The 25128-nt window shown below is 36.4% G+C and overlaps 1 protein-coding gene across 3 annotated transcripts in view; it reads left to right on the top strand.

The window, feature by feature from the left end:
- The window catches only part of LOC126707733 (cyclic nucleotide-gated ion channel 1-like), a 140207-nt gene that overhangs the window by 20499 nt on the left and 94580 nt on the right, over window positions 1-25128 (top strand). The window lies entirely within an intron of this gene.

Below are 25128 nucleotides of genomic sequence, written 5' to 3'. Positions count from 1 at the left end.
GATTTATTGACAAATGAGGAAAACCTCGCGAGGCAAAAACCCCATCAAGTGAGTTTAAGATCACCACTCCCAAGAATTCACTAAACAATAATCAAGTGGTTACAAGTATAAGGAATCTTACCAACTACCTTGCTCTATCCCGAAATACCAACCTATAGTTGAACCTCTATTCTAATACTCAATCGGACTTGATTTTGTAGTAGCCTTTTTTCCCTTTGATGCACAAACCTCCAATTTGTGACTGACCCTTTGCACAAATCCCAAGTACGTGACTAACTCCAGCAACTTGAACAGATGTTGTTGGCTGCAAAGTTCTTCATTTCATCAACAATAAAGATCAGGAAGCACTCAGTTACAAAACCCTATGGCGTATATACGCAACAACTTCATACAGAGAAAATAAGTCTTTTGGTCTTTTTATCCGTGTGTGATGACTTTAAAATAATCCTTATATATGTTTAGAGTTGTGAGAAAAAAAAACCTTAAACAAATATTCAAGCCTAGGCCGAATTTCAAATCTGGAAAACTGAAAATCGTAAATCTTGATAGATCAAGTTGCTGTCGAATTATCTATCGAGCTTCACATTAAGTCTTGATAGCAGACATCTATCAAGCTATCTATCAAGACTTAATGAACAACTTTCTTCACTTGTTTCTTGAACCAATCTTTATGTCTTTAATACTTGACTTGAACAACATGTTTCTTGTAGTACTAAACCCATCTTAGATTTACCAAATTACAAGTAAAGTGCATTTTGTCAAAGGATTAGCCAATTACAATAAAATATGACCCTAACAATCTTCCTTTTTTGGCAATCCGTGACAAAACCACAAAAAGCAATTATGAGAGAAGTCTAACACAACTATCCCATAATTTACAAAAGTACATAAATCTAACCCTACAATGAGCTCTTGAAAACTTTGCAAAAAGAGAGATCATGGCATGATAGACTTGCAACCTGTCTTATCTGAAACACTTAAACAAAGATTCATCAAGGCATCAAGTGTGAAACGTAGGCAAGTTGTATACAAGAAGAAACATGTGTATTGAAAGCTCGAAAATGTGTTAAAAACACAAGAGCTATTTAGACCCCCAAATTAAAGATACGGCTTAATAGATTTTACACTAACTTAATTCTAAGTGCAGAATAGTGTAAATGCAAGCAGATAAACAAACAAGTTACTCTAATCCATAATCAAGACAACACAACAGTAAAATTGAATGTAAAATAATAAGAAAGAGAGATGCAAACACAAGATAACATGCCGATATGTTATCGAAGAGGAAACCGAAGAACTCGGTGAAAAACCTCTTCGTCGACCTCCAAGCGGTAATCGATCCACTAAACAATCAGTTGGGATACATGGGTTAGCAAAAGACCCTCAAAGCCTAATCTACCCAATGTACCTAAGCCCTCCAAGTTCCTACTCCAACAAGGCTTCTCGGAACTATGTCTTATCTAGCTCTCCGGATCCCACAACAAGCTCCATGTTGCATCTACCATCCTTAGCTTCTTCCAATGCTTCCCAGCAGCACTAAAACCTCATTTGACACTCCGAAAGGGTGTGGTAAGTGTTTAGGCTACAACCTCTCAATGGTATGGAAATGGAGAGGTAGGAGTTGAGGAAAATCCACAAGCAATTGTGTAGAGGATTGTGGGTATAATAATCTCTAAATCTCAAGGTGTTTGGCTAAGGTTTTCTCTTAGAAGCACTCCTCAACATTTATGGGTAATATGGGTATAGATAGTGTAGGCACAGAAAGTGTGTATCAGAATTGACTGTCTAGCAAAACAGAATGTCTAGTGGGTGTCTCGAGGGAAGGCCTTACCCGCGAGATACTTGCGAGACACAGCTGTCTCCATCCTGTCTTGACTCTTCGCATTCCAGCATGCGCAAGTCACATGAGTCACTTCGTGGGATGCTTAGTCGCGAGATACCCGCAAAAACTCTTCAGTCTTCAATTGCTTAAGTCTTCACACTCTCTCCCTGTATCACACAACCCTTACAGTCAAATCCCACAATAAATACAGGGTACAAAAGATTGAATAGAATTACAATCAAATTTGGCACAGAATTAAAGACAATAAAACACATAGTTGTAAATCATAACTTTACATGTATAAAGATAGAAAAGAAACAACACATGCAAGACAAAGGTGAACAAAACATACATCATCTCATATATATATATATATATATATATCAAAGAATTCAATGTATGTAATAAAAGTGGTCACAAGACCAAGGTACATGTAATGAGAAAAGAGTACATCAAAACCTCACTACATCCCTCAAAACACTCAAAACTACTCTTTGCCTATCTAGTGTATCCTATACTTGCTCTCCCCCTAACAACAAGACTACTATTATCTACAAAACTACTCCCCCTTTTTGTCACGAGTGACAAAGGGTGAATCATTCATAGGTCGTCATCTGACACAGAGCTAGAAGTATCGTCTCCACCATTCAATGAAGAAGACTCCTTAACACGCTCCAGTGAAGCTGGGGGTTCAAAACCACCAAGGCGAGACTGGAGGTGAGCGATGCGACTGATTCTAGTGTTCATTTGACACATCTCATCAAATAGATGGTCCAGACAGCTACCAAAATCAGCACACATGTGTTGAAGCTGCTCCATGATGTTAGCAAGGGAGACAGCTAGCCCAGATGAAGAAGAGGAGGCAGTAGAGGAAGAGGGTTGAGTGGAAGGGACTGCAGGATCTGCTAGGGTTGCATCCGTGGCTCCACACATGGCTGCTTTGTAGCAAGTTGTGTTATACGTCGCCGAATAGACTCCTTACTAATGGCACCCATGACATAGAAGTGAGGAGTAGGAGGAATAGTGACATGCATGTGGGTGAGGATATGCCTGATAGCCAAAGGAAAGATGAGCTTATCACGTGTAGCTGTGTCGCGATAGCAATTTATAAAAGATTTTGTCATGTGCGATGGAAAATCTATAGAAAGACCCTCCATAAAAGAAAGAAGGAAATGAGCACGAGACTCAGTGATAGTGTTATAGTGAGACCGTGGAGTGAGTACAAAGGTCATCACCACATTAAGGATTCATGAACCTTTAGCAAACTCAGTTGTGGAGAAATTAAGGGTACCTCCCCACACATTGGCCTTCTCACAGAAGAGTGAGGCTAACTCGTCTCTAGAGATGGAAGAGAAACAATGATGACTAGGGTAATCTAGATGATCCACCCTAGGGACACGTAGTACCTCGGAAATAAGTTTCAGGGTGACTAAGATACGTGTGCCACGGAATACCATAGTAAACCGAGGTACAGAGGTATTGATGGCGAGCATGTTGGAGTAAAACTCCTATATAAACATGTAGGGACACCTCAAGGGTTTCTCACATAGAGAAGCCCATTTCTGAGAGCTAAACACACTGGGTAGATGAGTGTTTGAAAAATCAGATAGAATGACCTGGCATTCTGAATGAATCACCCGGTTAGAAAAGTTCTCAGAGAAGTCATCTCATGCCTTCTCATCATGGAATCGAATAGACTCAAAAGGAAAAGAAGAAGAAGAAGAACCACGACGAATTGAGTTTTTAGATGGAATAGACTATTTAGGTGCCATGAGAAGAAGACTAAATGAGAGAGATAGAGAAGAGAGAAATAGAGTCCCAACAGAAGTAGTGCATAGGAAAGAGAAGGAAAGAAACATGCAGTGCATGAAAATGCATGACCATGTTATGTGCAAAAATAAATTGCATCGTGGGTAGAAACCTAATCCAACCTAACAGCACTCACAGAGTTTAATCTGTCACACAATCGTAGAATGCATGAAACGTTGTTATAATGAACATAGAATGCAATGCATGAGCATGTGAGATCAAATTAACAAAGCCCATCCCACGAATTTTGATAAAACCCCAAAAACTTGAAAACCTAGGTCTAAATGTATGAAAATACATGAGGAATGAGAAAAAGAAAGAATTAGAGAACTAACCAAGGAATTTGAACTTGAATTTGGCCGAAATTGAAGTGGGAAGAAGGATTTTGGGGAGAAAAAGGTTTTTAGGTCAAGAGAAAAGAGAGAGAGAGATTGAGATATTTAATTTTGCACGAAACCGAGTCGGACCTTAAAGTATATATAGAAAACGTAGCTCGATAGATCCAGGAGGTGTCGAGCTGCTATCGAAAACAAAATCTCGATAGATCGAGAGGTACCGAGGAGGTGTTGATAGCAAAAAATTTCAATAGATCAAGGAAGGTATCGAGTAGACAGAGACCCCAAAGAATTGGCTTGATGGATCGGGCTATCTATCGAGAAGTATAGAGCAGAAACCCAGAAATCTCGATAGAAGAGCTTGTATTGAGGAGGTGTCAAGCAGATATTGAGGAGGTATTGAGCTATTTGTCAAGAGCCCTGAAGAAGAAATTTTAAGGAGGAGAAACAACAAAAGATGAATGCAACTAAGATAGCCAACAAAGAAAGCATTCAAAAAGCATGTTAAGCACAAAAACACAACCTCAACTTTAGATGCAAAGAAATCCTAGATCAAAACACACTAAACATGTCTAACCAAATTTTATTTCAAAACAAGTTTGGACGGTTTAGAGAGCATATACTACCACATGTATTCCTTGTGATGGCCAAATTATATTGTACCTGTACAATAGTATCAAAAATAGCAAAGAGTATGCGTGTTGTGTGTGATACTTTTGCAAGAGATATAGGAGGATAAAAAACAATCACACATAATCATAACTGTTTGATGGGGACTATCATCTTCAAGGTACATCATATAATTCCCATATCTCCTAGAAACACGCTTTCAACCATATTAAAAGCATTTTGATTATTTTTACTTTTCATGCTCTTTGCATATTTTTCCTTTAAGCATATCATGTATGGGCATATAAGAGAGAAGAGAAAATACCTAATTATGTAAGCTTGAACATCCTTATTTTGCTGTGCAAGTGCTACACCTTACCGAGCATGTCTTTTATGAATTGCATACAGATGTTTTATGATTGACAAATTTTAGTGGTAAGATGGTTATTTATGCATTTCTCTTAGAATTTTTTAGTCCTTCCTATCAAAAAGTGTGATGTAAGATATGAAAGATAAGAGATTAACCAAATTATACAAATCATATAAAACGAGCCACAAAGCTCACATTGCTTAGTTATGCATGATGATGCTCATCTAAACTACAAGAGATACAAAGTTGGGAAACTTTGTTTCAAAGGCCATCCAAGGTACACAAGTACCAGTATACACAAACACACACTGTTTTTGTATTTTTCTAATTTTTCCTTTTTTTTATTAAAAAAAAACTTAAAACAAAACAAAAACAAACAAGCAAACAAACAAAGCATCAAGGCTAGATGCATATGCATGAAGAAGAGGAGAGAGATCAATCTATGGATATAACACCAATGTTCTAGCGCAAGAATTCAAAACATTGACCATCTAGAGGCTTGGTGAACAAATCAGCCTTTTGATCATCAGTGTGAATGAACTCAAGAGTGAGAGTACTATCTTCAACCAACTCACGATTGAAGTGATGTTGGATCTCAATGTGTTTGGTCCGAGAGTGTTGAATGAGATTTTTAGAGATGTTGATGCCATTGGTATTGTCACAATAGATAGTAAGATGTTTTTGACAGATACCATAATCAATGAGGAGTTTTTGCATCCAGAGAAGTTGGGTGTAACAACTATTAGTAGCAATGTATTTATCCTCAACAGTAGAGATAGAGATAGAATTCTGCTTTTTGATCATCCAAGAGACAAGGTTATTACCTAAGTAAAAACACCCACTAGAATTAATTTTTCGGTCATTAGTATTCCTAGCCCAATTCACATCAGAATATCCAACTAAAACATCATTAGTATCTTTTCTATACCATACTCCAAAGTTACTAGTGGTTTTAACATATTTGATGATACATTTTATTGGAATGATGTGTGATTCTTTAGGATTAGCTTGATATCTAGCACACACTCTCATACTGTAGCTAATGTCAGGCCTACTAGCAGTAAGGTAAAGGAGACTACCTATCATGCTTCTATATAAAGAAGGATCAATAATCTTTCCTAACATGTCAACAATGAATTTAACATTTGGACTCATAGGTGTTCTGACAGAGCTAGCAAACTCTAAACCAAATTTCTTCACAAGATTTTTATCATATTTAGATTGAGAGATGAAAATACCTGAGTCACTTTGACGAATCTGCAGTCTAAGGAAGTAGTTCAATTCTCCAATCACGCTCATCTTGAATTTAGTCTGCATCATGCTTAAGAATGAGTGAGCCAAGTCATCTTTTGTATATCCAAAGACAACGTCATCTACATAAACTTGGGCTACGACTAGTTCTCCATCCACTTTCTTGATGAACAATGTTTGATATGCTTGTCCTCTTGTGAAGCCATTTGACACGAAGCATTCAGTGAGACGATCATACCATGCTCTTGATGCCTGTTTCAATCCATACAATGCCTTCTTAAGGTAAAGCACATGATCTGGAAAGTGTGGGTCAATGAACCCTTTGGGCTGAGCTACATAAACCTCCTCTTTGAGAAAACCATTCAAAAAGGCACTCTTCACATCCATTTGATATAACTTGAACTTCAAGTGGCATGCCAATGCAAGTAAGACTCTTATGGATTCAATGCGAGCAACATGAGAAAAGGTTTCATCAAAGTCCATTCCTTCTACTTGAGTGTACCCTTGGGCCACAAGTCTGTCTTTGTTGTGAATCACATTTCCTTCTTCATCAATCTTGTTGCGGAATATCCATTTTGTACCAATGATTTTCACTCCCTCTAGCCTAGGTACTAGTGTCTAGACATCATTCCTTTGAAATTGATGAAGTTCATCATGCATGGCTTCAACCTAGCTTTCATCTTGAAGAGCATTTTCAATCTTGGTAGGTTCTACCTGAGACAAATAACATGAATAAGAAACAAAGTTAGCTACATATTTATCAACTATTCGCTTTCTCAAAGTTAGTTCATTCATGTTTCCCACGATCATATCTAAAGGGCAATTCAGTCTAATTTTAGATAAAGGTTCTTTTTCTACTAGATCTTTAGGCTAAGGAGATGTAGAAGAGTCTTCTAGGGCTTGTATAGCACTAGGTGAGGCAGGAGGAGAAGGATCTTGATCACCTACTTCTTGTTCAGTCTCTAACAGTAGAGGGAGAACTAGCTTTTGCTTTTGCTTTGTAGCTTTTGAAGACTTTGGAGTTGATGCTTCATCAATCATAACATTGACAGTCTCCATGACCTTTCTATTCCTTTTGCTCAGCACCCTATGGGCTTTGCTTGTGGAGGAGTACCCAAGAAAGATTCCTTCATCACTTCGGGTGTCAAACTTTCCCACATTTTCTCTATCCTTTAGAATGAAACAAGTGCTGCCAAATATTCTGAAGTATTTCAAATTTGTTTTCTTCCTTTCCATAGTTCATAGGAGGTCTTCTTTGTACCTGGTTTGAAGTACACTCTGAAAGTTCAAAAACGTGTACAAAAACACTTTTGAACGTTTAGACCCCCAAAAACCAATTTAATCAACACAAGCAATATGTTAAACAACTAGTGTGCGGAAACTTAACATATGCTATAACATGGAATTGATTAAACAACTATCTAAGCCACAACAAAATAAACCACAGCAGATAATGTAAAGGCAGAGATAGAGAGGAAGGAAGATGCAAACACAGCGATAACACCAGATATGTTATCGAAGAGGAAACCGAAGACCTCGGCGAAAAACCTCTCCGCCGCCCTCCAAGCGGTAATCAATCCACTAGAAAATACAGTTGGGATACAAGGACAGCAATAGACCCTCCAAGCCTAATCTACCCAATGCACCTAAGCCCTCCAAGCTTCTTGCTCCAACGAGGTTGCGCCGAACCTTTTTCTTTTCTAGCTTTCCGGATTCCGCTACTACACCGTAGCATCAACCAATAAAGATTGGCTCCTTCCTAACTGCTTCCCAGAACTCCAAACGACTGTCTCACAGAGATGATAATGGTGAGAACCAGGTTTGGTATAATGGCCTCTCAAGGATTTGACAATGGAGAGGAAGAGAGTGAAGGATTTTGATGAGACTCTAAGGTAGAGATTGTGGGTAAAACAATCTGGTTTTTCTTTAGGGTTTCTCTCTCAAAATTCTCTCTGGAAGCTCTCTTTCAATCGTGGGTTAAAAGGGTATTTATACTGGAGTGAAGAGGAATGCGAAACGTCAGGTTTTTCCAAAACAGGGGTGGCTCGCGGCTTGACCTCGCGGCTTGACTAAGTCGCGAGTTCCAGTCGCGAGTTAATCGTATGGCCAGTTGTCCTGTTTTGTCCTGTAGTGCTCCAGCTAGCATGACTGTTCATCTTCCAGCATGCTTGGTACGTGTGCATCTTCTGGCGGGTTGAAGCCGCGAGTCCACCCGCGAGTCCCAGCCGCGACACTCTGTTTTCTTGCACACTCTTGAGCAATCTTCACACTATCTCACTCACTACCCTTACAACAATCCCACCTAAATACAGGGTTACTAAATGCTGAATTACAAGCAAATTTGGCACGGAATAAAGCCAATTAGATGGTTGAATAAATTCAACCTTACAATCTCCCCCTTTGGCTATTCCGTGACAAAACCCTAAAACAGACTCTAGACTTAACATGTGAGTTGGGAACAGTTGATCAAAACTCACTCACACCTAACTCTAGAAGCTGTGAAGCACTTGAATCATATGAACATATACTCCTGAAACACAACAATACACCATGATCATTGTAAGCAGAAAATTATAAATGCATATGAAACAGGCAATATGAGATCAAGCAAAGATAGAGTTAATAAACAAACCATGGCTTGATCAACCAAGTGAACACCACAAGGTAGTGATCACAGTGTTCATTCACACTTAGAATGAACACAAGGACATACAAGTTAACAAGCACAAAGTAAGACACTTGTATGTTCAACACTCAACCAATGCATAGCACACAAGGCATATGCATCTAGGAACAATCCTACAAGGGCACAAGAGTGACAGTACATAAACCACAATGCAGAACATTTAGATTTAAAATACTGATTTCAACATAGCATAAAGGCTGCACTTAAGCATGGTACATACCACAAGGCCTACAAACTATGCATAAAACAATAACCCTAAAAGCTTACATAAGCATATGGGTACAAACCAACAAATATCATGAATAACATTAACAACATATATTAAAGTTTAAACCAAAAGTATATGAAATGAGTTAGGAACAGTTATACACCAAAACCCAGTGTATTAAAACCATAAAAACACTAATTACTCCCCCTCAACAAATTACTCCCCCTTAAGAGCTGCTTTTCTGCTTCTCAATTATCAATGAACTTCTCCCCCTTTTTGACATGGAATGGCCAAAGGGTCACTTGTCATGCTGAGTTGTGAAGCTGTCAAGTGTAGCAGCCAAGACATCAATCTGGTCTTGCATGGCTCTCATCCTGTCAGAATGCTCAGTCTGGACTGCCCTGATCCCATCAAGCCTTTCCAGAATGATCTGGAAAGCATCTGGAGGTGTGTCTGCAGAGGTTGAAGCTCTGTGTCTTTTGCCACTTCTCCTAGGTGTTGAAGTTGATGCAAATCCAGCTGCTTCTGCTTCAGTTTCCATTGGAGCAGCCTCTCCTTCATCACCTTCATCTTCTTCTCCTGGAAGCCTGACACTTATCCTTTTGCAGGTGAGCTTGTTGATTGCAGAGGGTGTAGACATTGGACTGATGTCTTGAGGGATTGGAACTCCTTTACTCCTAAAAATCCTCATTAGCAAACTTGGAAAGATCAATTTAGGCCTAGAGGTTGTTCTAGTCTCATCCACAATGGTGTCATAAATGTGGGAACTGATGTCTATGAAGTTCTTTTCTTTGAGATCCATTAGAAAGACTGCTCTAGCACAGTTGATTGTAGTCAATTTCCTAATGGGATAGAGGTTAAACATCATGATTATGGTAAGGCACCTCATGTCCATTGGAAAGGCAGTGGTATTCAAACATTTTCCCTCTCTCTGCCCACCTATCCTTTGTTGAATAGTTTCAATGGACACACTCCTATCCTTGTAATTGATAAATTCTTCATCATCTAATCCTTCAAGCCCTAATGCATCATCTATGACATGAGCATCTAAGACAAACTCTTTACCCCTCACCCAGCAACTCAACTCATTGTCCTTTATCACAGCATTTGAGTAGAATTCTCTAATTAAGGGTTCACACACAACAGGGAAACCACCCAAAAGCTTTTCCCATCCCCTTCCTTCAAAACAACTGGGAATAAAAGTTTGCCTTAAATCTTCCAAATCCACAAATCTTTCTTGAATAATTCCTGCATTCAAGAAGTTATCCTTGTATCTCTCAAAATGGTGAACTGACCTAAACAATCTAGGATCCATCTTAAGTCTTTTGTCAGCCTTCTTCGCAGTAGATTTCTTCTTCTGAGGTGAAGGAGCCATCTGTGAACACTCAGAAAAGGCCACAACAACATATAGCAATATATGTGCAGAACTAGTCAGAACCATGTAGTAAACAGAGAGAGATATCAACCAAACAAATGAATTTCAAACACTTAAACAGCAAGCAATTTAGTTCAAACATATGGATAAACCAAGCCTAGGATAGGAAACACATGAACAACATGATGAAACTATCCTGAAGGCAGATGAATGACATTGAGGTAGATTATGAAAAAATGATATGACAAACAAACAATATATTGAACCTAACAGAATCTTCCCACAGATTACCAATCTAAGACATGCACATCTAGCAAAGGAAAACTCACAACCTCAAACAGAACCAATAGTAACATCTCAACAGCTCAACGTTCAGATTGAAATGAAAGGAATACTTAGCTAAGCACAAGAGCAATAGGAAAAAGACTATCATTAACATAACCTATATCAACTGCATCCACAAGTTAAGCAAGAACAAAGAGCAGAGACCGAACCACAAACCCATTTCAAAAACACAATCAAATGCGAAAAATCAAGGGTAAAAGCACAAAATCAAGTAGAAAAGAGTGAAAATCAGAAAACCCATACCTGTAACTCGACGATTTTGGGCTGTAAGAATGCAACACAAGAGATTGGAAAAGGGAGCACGGAGTGTTTGGGAGGGAGAGTGTTTAGAGAGAAGATGAACAGTCACAAAAATTCGAGGGAAAAACTGAAAAAGTTTAAAAACTGCTCCTGTTTCTGCAAAACACGCGATTTTCGCGACTGGTTCAAGTCGCCACACAGTCGCCAGCTCAAGCCGCCAAAACACTCAAGAGGAAAATTTTGAAAAATTTTTCTAAGTGTTTTTCGCGACTGGAAGGTCTACCCGCGAGTGAGTCGCGAGCTGAGCCGCGAAAATCTCTGAGTGAATCTCGTGACTGGACCTTCCACTCGCGAACAAGTCGCCAAAACTGACCAGCGAAGATGCGACTAAAGCTCGCGACTTGACATACCCGCGACTGAGCCGCCAAAACAGGGCAAAATTGTATTTTTGAAATTTCAGATTTTTCCAGCAAAACACTTTCCAAAAACACCTAAAACACTCAAAAATCTTTTTGTGCTTGAATTAACAAAGATTGAGCATGTGAAAACACATTTTAACAAGTACAATCACACAAATGAATATGGCATTTATCGAACATAAACTTGTGTGTTGTGTGTGGATATCAACAATGAGATAGTCCTTTGTCTAATGTGAAGCTTCAATGATCAATTCAACCAAGGCATACACAATTAGCACTAGATCATGTGACCAATCTCAATTATAGAAATATGAATATATGACTTCCCACACAACTTAATAACATAACTTGAAGCCTTTCATTTGACTCCACTTTCAGCCATAACATTTGATCTTTTGAGGCAATCATCTCTCATTGTGAGAGGGATAGACAACACTTTTCTTTGAAGAACAGGCCTTTGGCCTTTTTGAAAGAAATTTCACTTTTGATATAAGGTCGCTTACCCTTTTTCCTAGTCAAATACTAGAATGTGCGACAGGCTTTTGCAGCTCAATATCTCTTTTCATTTGGAGATTTACATTTAGTGAGCTCTTTTTAGCAAAAAAAATAAAAAGTGGGAAGAGATATAGACACAAGTCTATGCATGTTTCAAGATCAACATAACCATTCACTAATCATTCATGACAAGTTCGAAGATCTATTTACAACAATCACATAGATTTCAAGATTTTTCTCATAGTGATATGAGTGCATGAAGACAAGCAATGCTCGAAAATGCACAAAGCCATTAGCACAAAGGTACAAGGCAAAACGAGTCTTAAGACAAAACTCAACAAAGTCGATCAAGCTTTTTGATTTTCAAAATTTTATGTAATTTTTGGATTTTTGACTCAAGAAACAAAAAGACTGATAAAACACAATTAAGAAATATTCACAAGAAGAATAATCAAACAAAAAACAACAAGCATACCAAACAAACATAGTCACAAAGCATAGGAAGTATTAATGCATGGACATGTTGTAATGCTTATGCATGAGTACCCCTTTTCACCCACACGTCACTTGCGTTTGGGGTGATTTCCTTAAAGGATTGGGTACGGGAGTTAGGGCTTTCAAACCTTCGTGAGAAGCTTTCCAAGCAGTTGGTGAATGCACCAATCATCTTCATCACGTCCATCATTCCGGGATCTCCATTTTGCTCTCTAGGTTGACCCCCTGCCCAAGTTCTCCTATCAATTCTTGGTCCTCCTGACCTTTGAGGAGTAGCACTGTTCTTTGCTCTCAGCTTTTGGCAATTTGGTCGAGTGTGCCCTTGAAGTCCGCAGTAATGGCACACATACATTCCTCTAGGACCTCTTTGTGGTCGAGGACGTGACTTGGCACGAGACTCAGACCTGCCCACATACTGATTACGATGATTCAGCATCCGTTGGTCCACCACATTCTTCTTCTCCTCCACCTCAAGCTTCACACCAGTAGGGTCAGCTATAACTGGATCTTTGGCTTTGACAAACTTTACTTCTTTGGTGGCATTTCCAGTTGAGCTACTTCCTCCGGTAAATCCCAGTCCGGATTTGTCTGAGAAGCTCTTTTGAGATGATATAACATCATCTAGCTTCTTGGTGGTGACCCTCTCTATTTTTGCATTTGCTTGAACAACCTCACTTTCAAGAAATCTCACTTTAGTGTAAGCTTCGGAGAGCTCACCATTCAAAGTTTCAATCTCGCATTTGGCCTCCCTATACCGGATTAGGAGACTTTTGTAGTCCTCCTCAGCCTTCTTCATCTTTCTCACAGCAGCCTTGGCCACCCTTGTGTATTCACCAGATTTCTCCAAAAGTGAGTTGTAATTTTCTTGAAGAGTAGCTGTGCTTTCTTCTTCTTCAGCTTCTGATTCTTCAACAATTCCTAGTGAGTCATCCTCACTATGTTCTCCAAGGTCTTGAACAAGCACATTCAATTCATCCGAAGACTCAACATGAGCAATAGTCATGAAAGCGGAGTAGTTCCCTTCTCCATCACAGCTCTCTTCAGATTCTGAGTCGGATGAGTCTGAATCACTCAAGGTCGTGGCATACACCTTGCCTTTCGATTTCAAATTATTAGGACATTCCTTCTTGAAGTGTCCATGCCCGTTGCATTCAAAACAAACAACACCTTGTGTGGATTGGGATTCTTTTCCATCTTTCCTTTGGAAATCCCTCTTCTCCCTTCCAGAATTTTGGAATTTTCTCTTATCATCAAATTTTCCATTGTTTTTGAATTTCAAAAACTTTCTGAAATTTTTAACAAGATAGGCTACATCTTTGTCCACCATATCTTCTCCCGATGTGCCTTGATCTTCCACCTTCTCATTAGTGGTCTTTAGAGCAAGGGATTTGCCCTTCCGTTGATTTGGCAGCGACATCTCATAGGTCTGTAGAGAACCAACCAGCTCCTGTACCTTGATGTCGTCAAGATCCTTGCTCTCCTCAATAGCTGTCACCTTAGCACGGAAACTTTCCGGCAATGATCGAAGGATCTTCCTCACAATCTTTGAGTCCTCCATCTTCTCCCCCAAGTTAAACTTACTTACAACCACTTCATTTAACTTCCCATAGAAAGAGTCGAAAGACTCATCCTCACTCATCTTGAGCTCCTCAAACCGAGTGGTCAGCATTTGTAACTTGGTATCTTTCACCTTCTTCGTGCCTTCATAAGTTGTTTCCAGAATCTCCCATGCATCTTTGGCAATAGTAATGTGAGAAATCCTGTGAAATTCATCTGGAGACACACCACAGAAAATAGCATTTAGTGCATTACTGTTAGCATTAGATGCAGCAAGTGCTGCCTTATCCCATGTGGATTTGGCTGCTTCAGGTTTGGTCCAACCCATCTCAACAGCATCCCACACGGATTCATCAATAGAGCATAAAAAGGCTCTCATACGAACCTTCCAAAATGCATAATTACTTCCATCAAAAAATGGAGGTGCATTAAGGGATTGAGACCTATCCATCTCAAAAAGAAAGGGAGTCAAGGATCACACAATGGTAATAAAACCAAACAGATGTGTACCCGCTCTGATACCAATTGAAAGTTCAAAAACGTGTACAAAAACACTTTTGAACGTTTAGACCCCCAAAAACCAATTTAATCAACACAAGCAATATGTTAAACAACTAGTGTGCGGAAACTTAACATATGCTATAACATGGAATTGATTAAACAACTATCTAAGCCACAACAAAATAAACCACAGCAGATAATGTAAAGGCAGAGATAGAGAGGAAGGAAGATGCAAACACAGCGATAACACCAGATATGTTATCGAAGAGGAAACCGAAGACCTCGGCGAAAAACCTCTCCGCCGCCCTCCAAGCGGTAATCAATCCACTAGAAAATACAGTTGGGATACAAGGACAGCAATAGACCCTCCAAGCCTAATCTACCCAATGCACCTAAGCCCTCCAAGCTTCTTGCTCCAACGAGGTTGCGCCGAACCTTTTTCTTTTCTAGCTTTCCGGATTCCGCTACTACACCGTAGCATCAACCAATAAAGATTGGCTCCTTCCTAACTGCTTCCCAGAACTCCAAACGACTGTCTCACAGAGATGATAATGGTGAGAACCAGGTTTGGTATAATGGCCTCTCAAGGATTTGACAATGGAGAGGAAGAGAGTGAGGGATTTTGATGAGACTCTAAGGTAGAGATTGTGGGTAAAACAATCTGGTTTTTCTTTAGGGTTTCTCTCTCAAAATTCTCTCTGGAAGCTCTCTTTCAATCGTGGGTTAAAAGGGTATTTATACTGGAGTGAAGAGGAATGCGAAACGTCAGGTTTTTCCAAAACAGGGGTGGCTCGCGGCTTGACCTCGCGGCTTGACTAAGTCGCGAGTTCCAGTCGCGAGTTAACCGTATGGCCAGTTGTCCTGTTTTGTCCTGTAGTGCTCCAGCTAGCATGACTGTTCATCTTCCAGCATGCTTGGCACGTGTGCATCTTCTGGCGGGTTGAAGCCGCGAGTCCACCCGCGAGTCCCAGCCGCGACACTCTGTTTTCTTGCACACTCTTGAGCAATCTTCACACTATCTCACTCACTACCCTTACAACAATCCCACCTAAATACAGGGTTACTAAATGCTGAATTACAAGCAAATTTGGCACGGAATAAAGCCAATTAGATGGTTGAATAAATTCAACCTTACACACTCGATTCACAATATGACATGCAGTGTTAACCGACACTCCCCAAAAATATTTTGCCACATCCTTGTTGTACAACATAGCTCTGGCCATCTCTTGAATGACTCTATTCTTTCTTTCTACAACATCATTCTGTTGAGGGGTGATAGGAGCTGAAAACTCTTGAGCTATGCCAACACTTGTGCAGAAAGACTTTAATTGAGAATTTTTGAATTCTTTGCCATGATCACTTCTGATTCGATCAACTTTCAATCATTTCTCATTACGCACTCTTTTGCATTATAACTTGATGTGATGAGGAGCTTCAGACTTAGATTGTAGCAAGATGACCCTAGTGAATTTGGTAAAGTCATTGACTACTACCATGATATATTTCTTTCCTCCAAGAGAATCTATTCTTGTTGGACCCATCAGATCAACATGAAGAAGCTCAAGAGGTCTAGTTGTGGCTGTGGTCAGGGTGGCATGGTGTTGAGCTTTTGTTTGTTTTCCAAGTTGACATGGTCCACATACAATATTTGTCACCTTACTGAGTTCAGGCATTCCCAGAACTGCATCATTTTGGGACATAAGTGATAATTGCTTATAGCTAGCATGCCCGATCCTTTGGTGCCATAAGTCCTCATTTGGCATTCGAATGCTGTTACATACAATATCAGCATTAGGAACTAGACCATAGCAGTTGTCTAGTGTGTGAATTCCACTTATAAGTTGCTTGTCTAACTCATTTAGCACTAGACACTTCCCTTTTGAAAATAGCACCATGAAGTTTTGATTACAAATCTAACTAATGCTTAATAGATTCACTCTTAGCCCTTCCACATATAGCACATTTGCAATATCAGGTAACACTGGTGAAAAGATGATTCCTTTCCCCTTCATCTGGGATTTGCTTCCATCTCCAAAGGTGACATTTCCACCTTTCTTGGATTCAAATTCTTTGAAAAGAGTGCGGTCTCCGATCATGTGTCTTGAGCAACCATTATTAAGATACTATAGAAAGGTGTTCATGACTTTAAAGGTTAAGTGCATCATGAAGCATACGTCATGCTTATTTGTTAAGTCATTAGGTTTGGTCTTTTCCTTGATTTGATAGCCACATTATTTTACCCTTGTCTTTATCTTTCTAGGGTGTATACCCTTGTAACTAAACAATTTGAGACCGTCTAGTCTTCTTCTACTCACAAAGAGGTCTTTTTCAAGAAACATCAAAAGAGATTTCAAATAACTTTAGACTTGCATGTTTTGAGAAACTTAAGCATGTAAAGGTTAGAAACATAAGAGATATTACAAAAAAAAGATTTTTTAATGAAATTTGATTCCATGACAACAAGGGTCAATGGATCACACAGCAAAGATTAAAACCTAATCAGAGTGTACCCGCTCTGATACCACTTGTTGGGTTAAGATAGCTTGACCTCAGTTAATTATTCAATTACCCAAGTTGATTAATTAAGTTCAATTTGCATGCAAAATGTGAAGGCACCAACAAATCACCAAAATACTAAGTGCAGCAGAAAATAAATTTAATACAGTGATTTGTTAACAAATGGGGAAAACCTTGCAATACAAAAATCCCACCAGGTGATTTTAAGGCCACCACTCCCAAGAATCCACTAAACAACAATCAAACGGTTACAGGTATAAGAAATCTTACCAACTACCTTGGCCTATCTCGAAATACCAACTTACAGTTGAATCTTTGCTCCAATACCCAGTTGGACTTGATCTTGTAGTAGCTTTCTTTCCCTTTGATGCACAAACCTCAAATTTGTGACTAACCCTTTGCATGAATCCCAAGTATGTGACTAACTCCAGCAACTTGAACAGATGTTAGCTGCAAAGTTCTTCACTTCATCAACAATGGTGATTAGGAATCACTCGGTTACAAAATTCTATGGCGTACAGACGCAGTAGCTTCACACAAAGAAAATAAGTCTCTTGGTCTCTATATCCGTGTCTGATGACTTTTAAAATAATTCTTATATATATCTAGGGTTGTGAGAAAAGATACTCTAAACAAATATTCAAGCCTAGGCCAAATTTCAGATCTAGAAAACTAAAATCGTAAATCTTAATAGATCGACCTGCTGTCGAGCTATCTATCTTGCTTCACATTAAGTCTAGATAGCAGACATCTGTCGAGCTATTTGTCGAGACTTAATGAATAGCTTTTCTTCACTTGTTTCTTGGACCAATCTTCATGTTTTTAATACTTGACTTGAACAACATGTTTCTTGAAGTACTAAACCCATCTTAAATCTATCCAATTATAAGTAAAGTGCATTTTGTCAAAGAATTAGCCAATTACAATAAAATATTACCATAACAAGAATTAGCCAATTACAATAAAATATTACCATAACAGGATACACACACACACACATAAACAAACACTATTAATAGCAAGATTCCTTATTTGGGTTTCATGATTTTGCGTACTAATATATCCTCACACAAATTCTTAAACACTTTAAAATACTCTTATCTTTTAGTTAAATAATTTTAAATTTAAAAAAACAAACTGATTAAAAGAGTATTTTACTATTTTTAAAAAAGTTCCTAAGTTTTAGGCTTTCAAACTTTTATAATAAATATAAAAATTAGGGCACTGTTTCTATCTCACTTGTAAACGTTATTTCACTAAATCTAAAATTTAAAAAGAGCCTTATTACACACACAAAGCGCGTGTGATGAGTCAAATGTGTGTGTGTGTGTGTGTGTGTGTGTGTGTGTGTATTTGAAGGAACGTTGGGGTAGTTTGTTTGTTGTCTTTGTTGTTGCTTTTTTTTTTTTTTTTTTGAACATGGGTTATTTTATTTTATTTTTTAGAGAATCAAAACATGGGGTAGTTTTGGTTGTGTACATGGGTAGTGGGAAGTTTTTTTTTTTTTTTTTTTTTTTGTGATAAACGTTGGGTACGAATTTTATATCTATCTACTATCTAGTAGGGAGTTTTTGGCTAGTAGGTTTTTTATTTTTTATTTTTTTTATAATATGTATGTATTAGGAATAAGGATAAGTTAATTAAATTAGAGATATTTCTGAAAGTTAAAAAGGAAAAAACTAACTTTCGAAATCCTCTTAATATATAGAGATTATAACTATGTAGTAATAAAAACTTGTGGCAATTTCATTTTAGAAATTAGGAAAAAAAAAAGAAAAAAAGGAAGAGTACGTTAGTGAGAAAAAAAGTTGAATTATACATTACTACAAATGTGAGAGAGAAATGTGGAGGTGAGAGAAATTTGGTTAGAAATTAAGAACTAATTTTTTAATTTAGCTAAATTTAGGAGTTTTTAAATTAGTAATTTTACATGTCTAACCCTATTATTTAAGTTTTATAAACTGATAAATTTGAGAGTATTTTGGGTATCAAAATTGAGGATCCCAAACAAATGAAACCCCTAAAATAGTAGTGTGTGTATCCTACATTCTAAAAATAAATAGGAAAACTGCCCCCACATCACATAAAAAATAAAAAAAATAAAAAGAAAGAAAGAGAAAATCCACACAGAAACTAGTTGCAACTTCATGAAAAAAAAAAAAAAATACTTCCCCTTTCATCGTTCCCCACTCTTCCCCTTTCCAACGTTATGGAATGTATGAGGAAAAATTCTAATAACATTAAGTCCCTCAAACTCCAAACTCACAATATTCCTTTAGTTTCTTTTTCATTCTTTCATATTATTTCTAACACACACTATACCCCCAGTTTTTTTACTATATATATATATATATATATATATATTAAATTCTAAGCTACTTTCTTGATCTTATATATGTTGTATGTACAGGTGTCCACATGTGTGTGTGTTTTTTCTACTTCAAAATTTTGATGGAATGGTAGTAAATCTGAAGTACACACACATATATACACACACATATATATATTATTCATCATTTCTTTTTGAGTAGTGCTGAATGGTTGATAGTGACAACTTGGCAACTTGTTTATAGAGTGATTGTACTTATGCTTACTAGTATTATTATTATTTTTTTACTTCCACCGTAATTACAAAAAGAACATTTTTAACAAAATATTCTCAAAATACTTAGGACCCATTTGATAACGTTGTTTTAGGAATGTTATTTATAATTTTTGAAAATACGTTTGGATGAAAAAGTATGAAAATACGTATAATGTTGTTTAAAAACTAAAAAGTGTTGCTTAAAATACCATACCAAACGACCCCTTAGTTTAAACTAAGTATCGCAACAAAAAGGAAGATGATTGTTAAAAGGACTACTTGATTTTGTTCATTGAAAGGAAAATTACCGTGAATTTAATATAGAATCAATTATATCATAGATGATTTCCTATATTTAAAAGAGCCTTGAATTCCTTTTTAATAAATGACTGATTGAAATGCATTGAGTAATAATTATTTGTCTTTTCTTTTGTTTATATATTGTTATATTGAAATGATACTAGTTTTATTTTTTTCATAGGATATTTAGTATTGCATCTTAGTGTGTGTTTAGGACTAGTTTATGAACTAGCATTTTACTTTTTAGTGTCATTTAAAAACAACTTATTTAACTTTTTGCTAAAAATAAATAAAAAGGTTTTAAAAATAAAAGTTTTGAAAAGCTGTACGAAAGGAGCTAAAAAAAACAAAAAGCTAGCTTAATTATATTTTTAATTCTTAACCAGTCGCTAACCAGTGCGATACACGAGAAAGCTATTAAAAACTTCCCCAATATGAAAAAAAAAAAAAAAAAAAAAAAAAAAAAAAAAAAAAAAAATCAATACCATGGTATAAATTATATGCCAAACCAATAAAATCTATCACATACAAAGTAATAAAATCTATCAAATACAATGAGATATATTGATAACCAAGTGCTTGAGATCATATTTAGAAAATATAAAACTGATATAAGTACACTCTAATATAATTAATTACACAAATATAGTTAATTTCATACTCATTCAATTAAATATCTTTCATAAATTACATTAATCATTCTTCACGTTCAAGATGTATCTAAATTCTAACATTGCTAGTAAACAAAGATGCTAGTCCTCAATGGGATAGAAAAGGCAACATAATGCCAATTTACACAATTTCTGAAATCATAATTTCCACTATTGAGAGAGAGAGAGAGAGAGAGAGAGAGAGAGAGAGAGAGAGAGAGAGAGAGGGGTGGCTGTTGTGTTGCATCTCTTAAGAAGAATCTACCCTCAACATTTTTTTTTTTTTTTATATAACAAAATAGATGTACCACATTTAGAATATGCACATTTGAGAGATTAAAAGTAAAGGAAAATGAGAAAATGAACCCACCTAAAGTTTTTTGCTCTCCCTCTTGATGTTGACTTTTCCAACATCTTCCAAAATCAAATTTATGTACTCCTCAAAGCCTGTAAGGCATAAAAATTAACATTTGACCAAATTTACATGTATTTACTTAAAATTGTGAAAGATGCTAAAAATTAGGTTGATATCAACCTTTTAACCAAAATTCAACATTTTAATGATTGCACATCAATCAGAAATTTTGCCATTGTTACTTGCAACATATCTTTTTATTTGTGATAAATATGGTGCAATTTTGGCCATCAAATTTTACTCAAAAGCCAAGATTAGACAACTTCCATTCTGCATTACTCTTAAGAAATCTATAGAATTACCCTAAAATCAAAAAGAACATGCCACAACCATGGATAGGAGGTAGAACAAAAAAAAAGTACATGTTCACAAAGATTTCAAAGTTCTTAAGATGTAAATTTGACAATATCACCCCTAAAATTGCTTAATATACATTACATATAGCAAAAATACTCATCATAAATGTGATTAAAAAAACTCAAGCACTAAATTATAACCCTCTGCATTTTAAAAAAAAAAAAAAAAAATTTTAAGACTATCCTTAACATTTTATCTTCAAAACATTATAACAAGGAATGCTACAAAAATTTGGAATGATTTACCTATATATAGCTTAACCATACTTGCTACTCCATATAATTCAAATCAAGATGTTTGATTTTCCCCCTCATCACTCAAATAGATTATCAACTAAAATTTTAAGAATAGCATTACATTCAAAACCTAGAAAAGCCCAACATTTAAAAGGATGAAATCAATAATTGAAAGTCTCTAAAAAACATTACCACTATCATGCAATATCCAATACAGCCACTTGTAATAAGCACTATGAGAAGCAAATATACAACAAAATACCATTAAATAGAATAACACATCATCAAGAATATACCTTCTTTTCTTTTTAAAACTGCACCATCTGGCATCGGTGTGGACGCAAGAACTTCTTTGTACACAAATGCAAACGCAAATGCAAGTTATAAGTTGAAGGAGACAGAAAGGTTAATAACTATGTAGGTTGTCAAACATGATCACTTGAAAGCATTAGAATATATGTTTTAAGGCTAACAATTCCTCAAATTCAATTTGTTCAAGGAACCTACAAAATCAAGACCAGTCCTACAGATTATAAAGAAAATTAAAATAAAAGACATTGTGATAGCAAGTTATGTCCGCCTCAAGCAATGTGTTCCAAGTTTGAGTCTTGAAATTAGCCTAACCCACCTCTCCCAAACCTTTTTTTAATTTAAATAGTAAATATCTACCACATCAGTAACATTAATCATATGTAAAAATATGGAATGATATCCTTATCAAATGAGATAATATCTCCATGACGGACTTCGGCTTTGACCCTATCTTCCTCAACCTTTCCCAATTGAGATATGACATTTTCCCTACAGTAAAAAATATACATCATGTAAACAGAAGTTAAGGAGAGACAAAAGCACTAAGAGAACAAAATAAGCAACCTTATATCATTGAGGAAGACCAAAATATCTTGCAATGAAAAGCAAGCATACTTGTACCAAAACCACCACAATGGTGGAAGCTATGACTTTTGTGTGTACCAGTAAACAACAACATCTTGCTACAAAGAGTTTAAATTGTCTATTAGGAGGATTTCCTAGTAATATCAGGCTTTACAATTTTGTCAACAAAATTCACATATATTTATATATAGAGATATATATCACTTATCAAACAATAGCTTTTGAGTGTGACTTTTTCCATAAAAAGGAAGTGATATACAGGGAAAAAAATTTAGAACCTAAATGGCATTGATTTAAATAGAAAAAAAATTGTTCCCAAAATCAAATCTAATCTACAAAAATCTGTAAAACCAAATCAAACACAAAGTCAATAATTTATCTAAAATTTTTTAATCTAGCCAAAGAATTAGACAAAGATGTAACACATCCTCAGAAGAATAGACAATTGAGAGAGAAATCATCACTTTAGAATCAAGTTCAATCCTAAACAATGAAAAGAACATAAGACCTAAGATAAAGATGTAAAACCCATTTTCTTTTTTCCTTAGTCCCAATATCAACAAATCTATATTAATCATTAAAACATTAATTAATGCAAAGTTAATCAAAATTAAATAACCGGATAAAATATTTTTACAAAAAAACAAAAGGAAGATATAATACTTGAAGGTCAGATGCCGTTTCCAAACTTTTCAAGGGCTTCATACTCCTCCATCTCCACCTCTACCTCTACCTCTACCTCTACCTCTACTTTTTCCACCACTTCTACACCTTCTAAAACACCAAAATAACCAAACCTCCTAAAATGAAGACGTTTAATGCAATATTTTTTAAATTAAGTCATTAAAATAACAACAAATGACTAACAGCAAGATCCTTTTGAAGAGCAATTCTAAATAGTTCAAGGCTTCCAAAATTTGAGACTTTCAAGTTTCTTCTAGATTAGATAACTATAAGTTGGGCTGATTATGCTCTTTTTGGTAGTATTGCCTAGCAGATCTACTGTTCAAACATTACAATGGTTCCAAATCAACCCTTCAATATTCTATCATCAACATGGAATTCAACCAATAGCTTCAAAAAGAATTTGATTTCCAAAGTAGGCCACTTACCATTATTCGGGTCTCTTTCAAAGATAAAAATCAGTCAAGAGCATTTATGAATATAATAAGTCTAGAGGATAATTCAGTGATATAACAATAGGGGAAGTGGCAGCATAAATAAAATCTAAATGCATCTTATAGGGAGTAACAATTAGCATAGCTGCTCCTTTTGGAATTTGGATCAAACATATCTTTGCATCTCTCCATACCATTTTAAATCACAATCATATCATTGAAAAAATTATAACACTATAAGAAGAAACTATACAATGTATATAAAGAATTAAAATGGAACAGAGCTGATATTGTACAAAATTACAACAGAAATTGCTATGATAAGCCTAAAGACTGAGCTAACCTACATTTTTTTATCAGTAAGTTACACATTCATTGGCTGGATATTGAACCCAAAACCTCACCATCCACTTTGATCTTACAAGGAGAGGATGTGTGATTTGCTAGAGCTCATTGGTGCACTGAGAACCAACATACAAGCAAGTTTAGAACACAAAGAGCCTCCACAAAGCTGATCAAGCTTGCTCTCCAGAATTTTTCCTAGTCCAATAAATTAAATCAAAACCAACCAACCAAAATACAAAAAACTAAATCCTATGAAATGCGAAATTAAAAATTTTTTTTTAGTGTTCATATATTTTGATGAAGATTAAGTCTTTCAAACGTGGAAGACTCATAGCTTGTCTACAATTATATGGATAACAACAAATAAAACCCAAAAATAATTAACTGACATTGGCACCCACAAATCTATAATATATTTAAAACCTTATTCAGAAGCTTTGAATTAAAAGAACACAAATTAGTAAACCAAAGTGCTAAACTGGACCCAAAAACCACAATTTCACTCCTACTAACAAATAAATAAAGAGAGCAGGTTAGGGAGGAAATCCTAAATTAAATTAAAAACATCACTAACCATTCCTCAAAACGCCAAGAGACAAAGCCTAGGTAGAATTTGATCTTCTATGGTGTTTCCCTAGGAAAAACAAAAAAGAACAGAGAGGAAACATATTAGTAATTGAAATCTATAATTGCAGCAAACCCTAATTAGGAACCCCAAAATCCCAAAACTAATAAAAACCCCAAATCAATCCTTGAGCCTCAAAGTCATTTTGATTTCGTCCTAATTCAAGAATGTTCAGAAACTATGGAAACAAAAACCACAAATTAATTATAAGCAAATAGATTAGGACAATAGCAACAAAAAAAAGGAAGAAGATAAGGAAGATTGAGGATTCAAGGTGATCTTACCAAGGAGTTCTTGAGAAATTGAACCAGGAGATTTTGGGTCAACACTCACTTTTGGATATCGAATCAGAGAGAATGTCTTTACACATATTGTGTCCTGGCCGGCTGGCCTGGGTGTGCAAACTGTAACGGTGAGAGTCAGAGGATGCTGAAAGGGTAGAGAAGAGAGATGAGCGAGAGAAATAGAGAACAAAGAGGAGAAGGGGAATGGCGTTCAGAGTTGGGTTTTGGGGAAGGAGAAGAAAATTTTTGGGTAATATGTATCGGGATTGATTTCACCGGG

The sequence above is a fragment of the Quercus robur genome, chromosome 11 (genome assembly GCF_932294415.1).
Source record: "Quercus robur chromosome 11, dhQueRobu3.1, whole genome shotgun sequence".
In the NCBI taxonomy this organism is placed as follows: domain Eukaryota; kingdom Viridiplantae; phylum Streptophyta; class Magnoliopsida; order Fagales; family Fagaceae; genus Quercus; species Quercus robur.
This window is presented reverse-complemented; position numbering and strand designations above follow the sequence as displayed.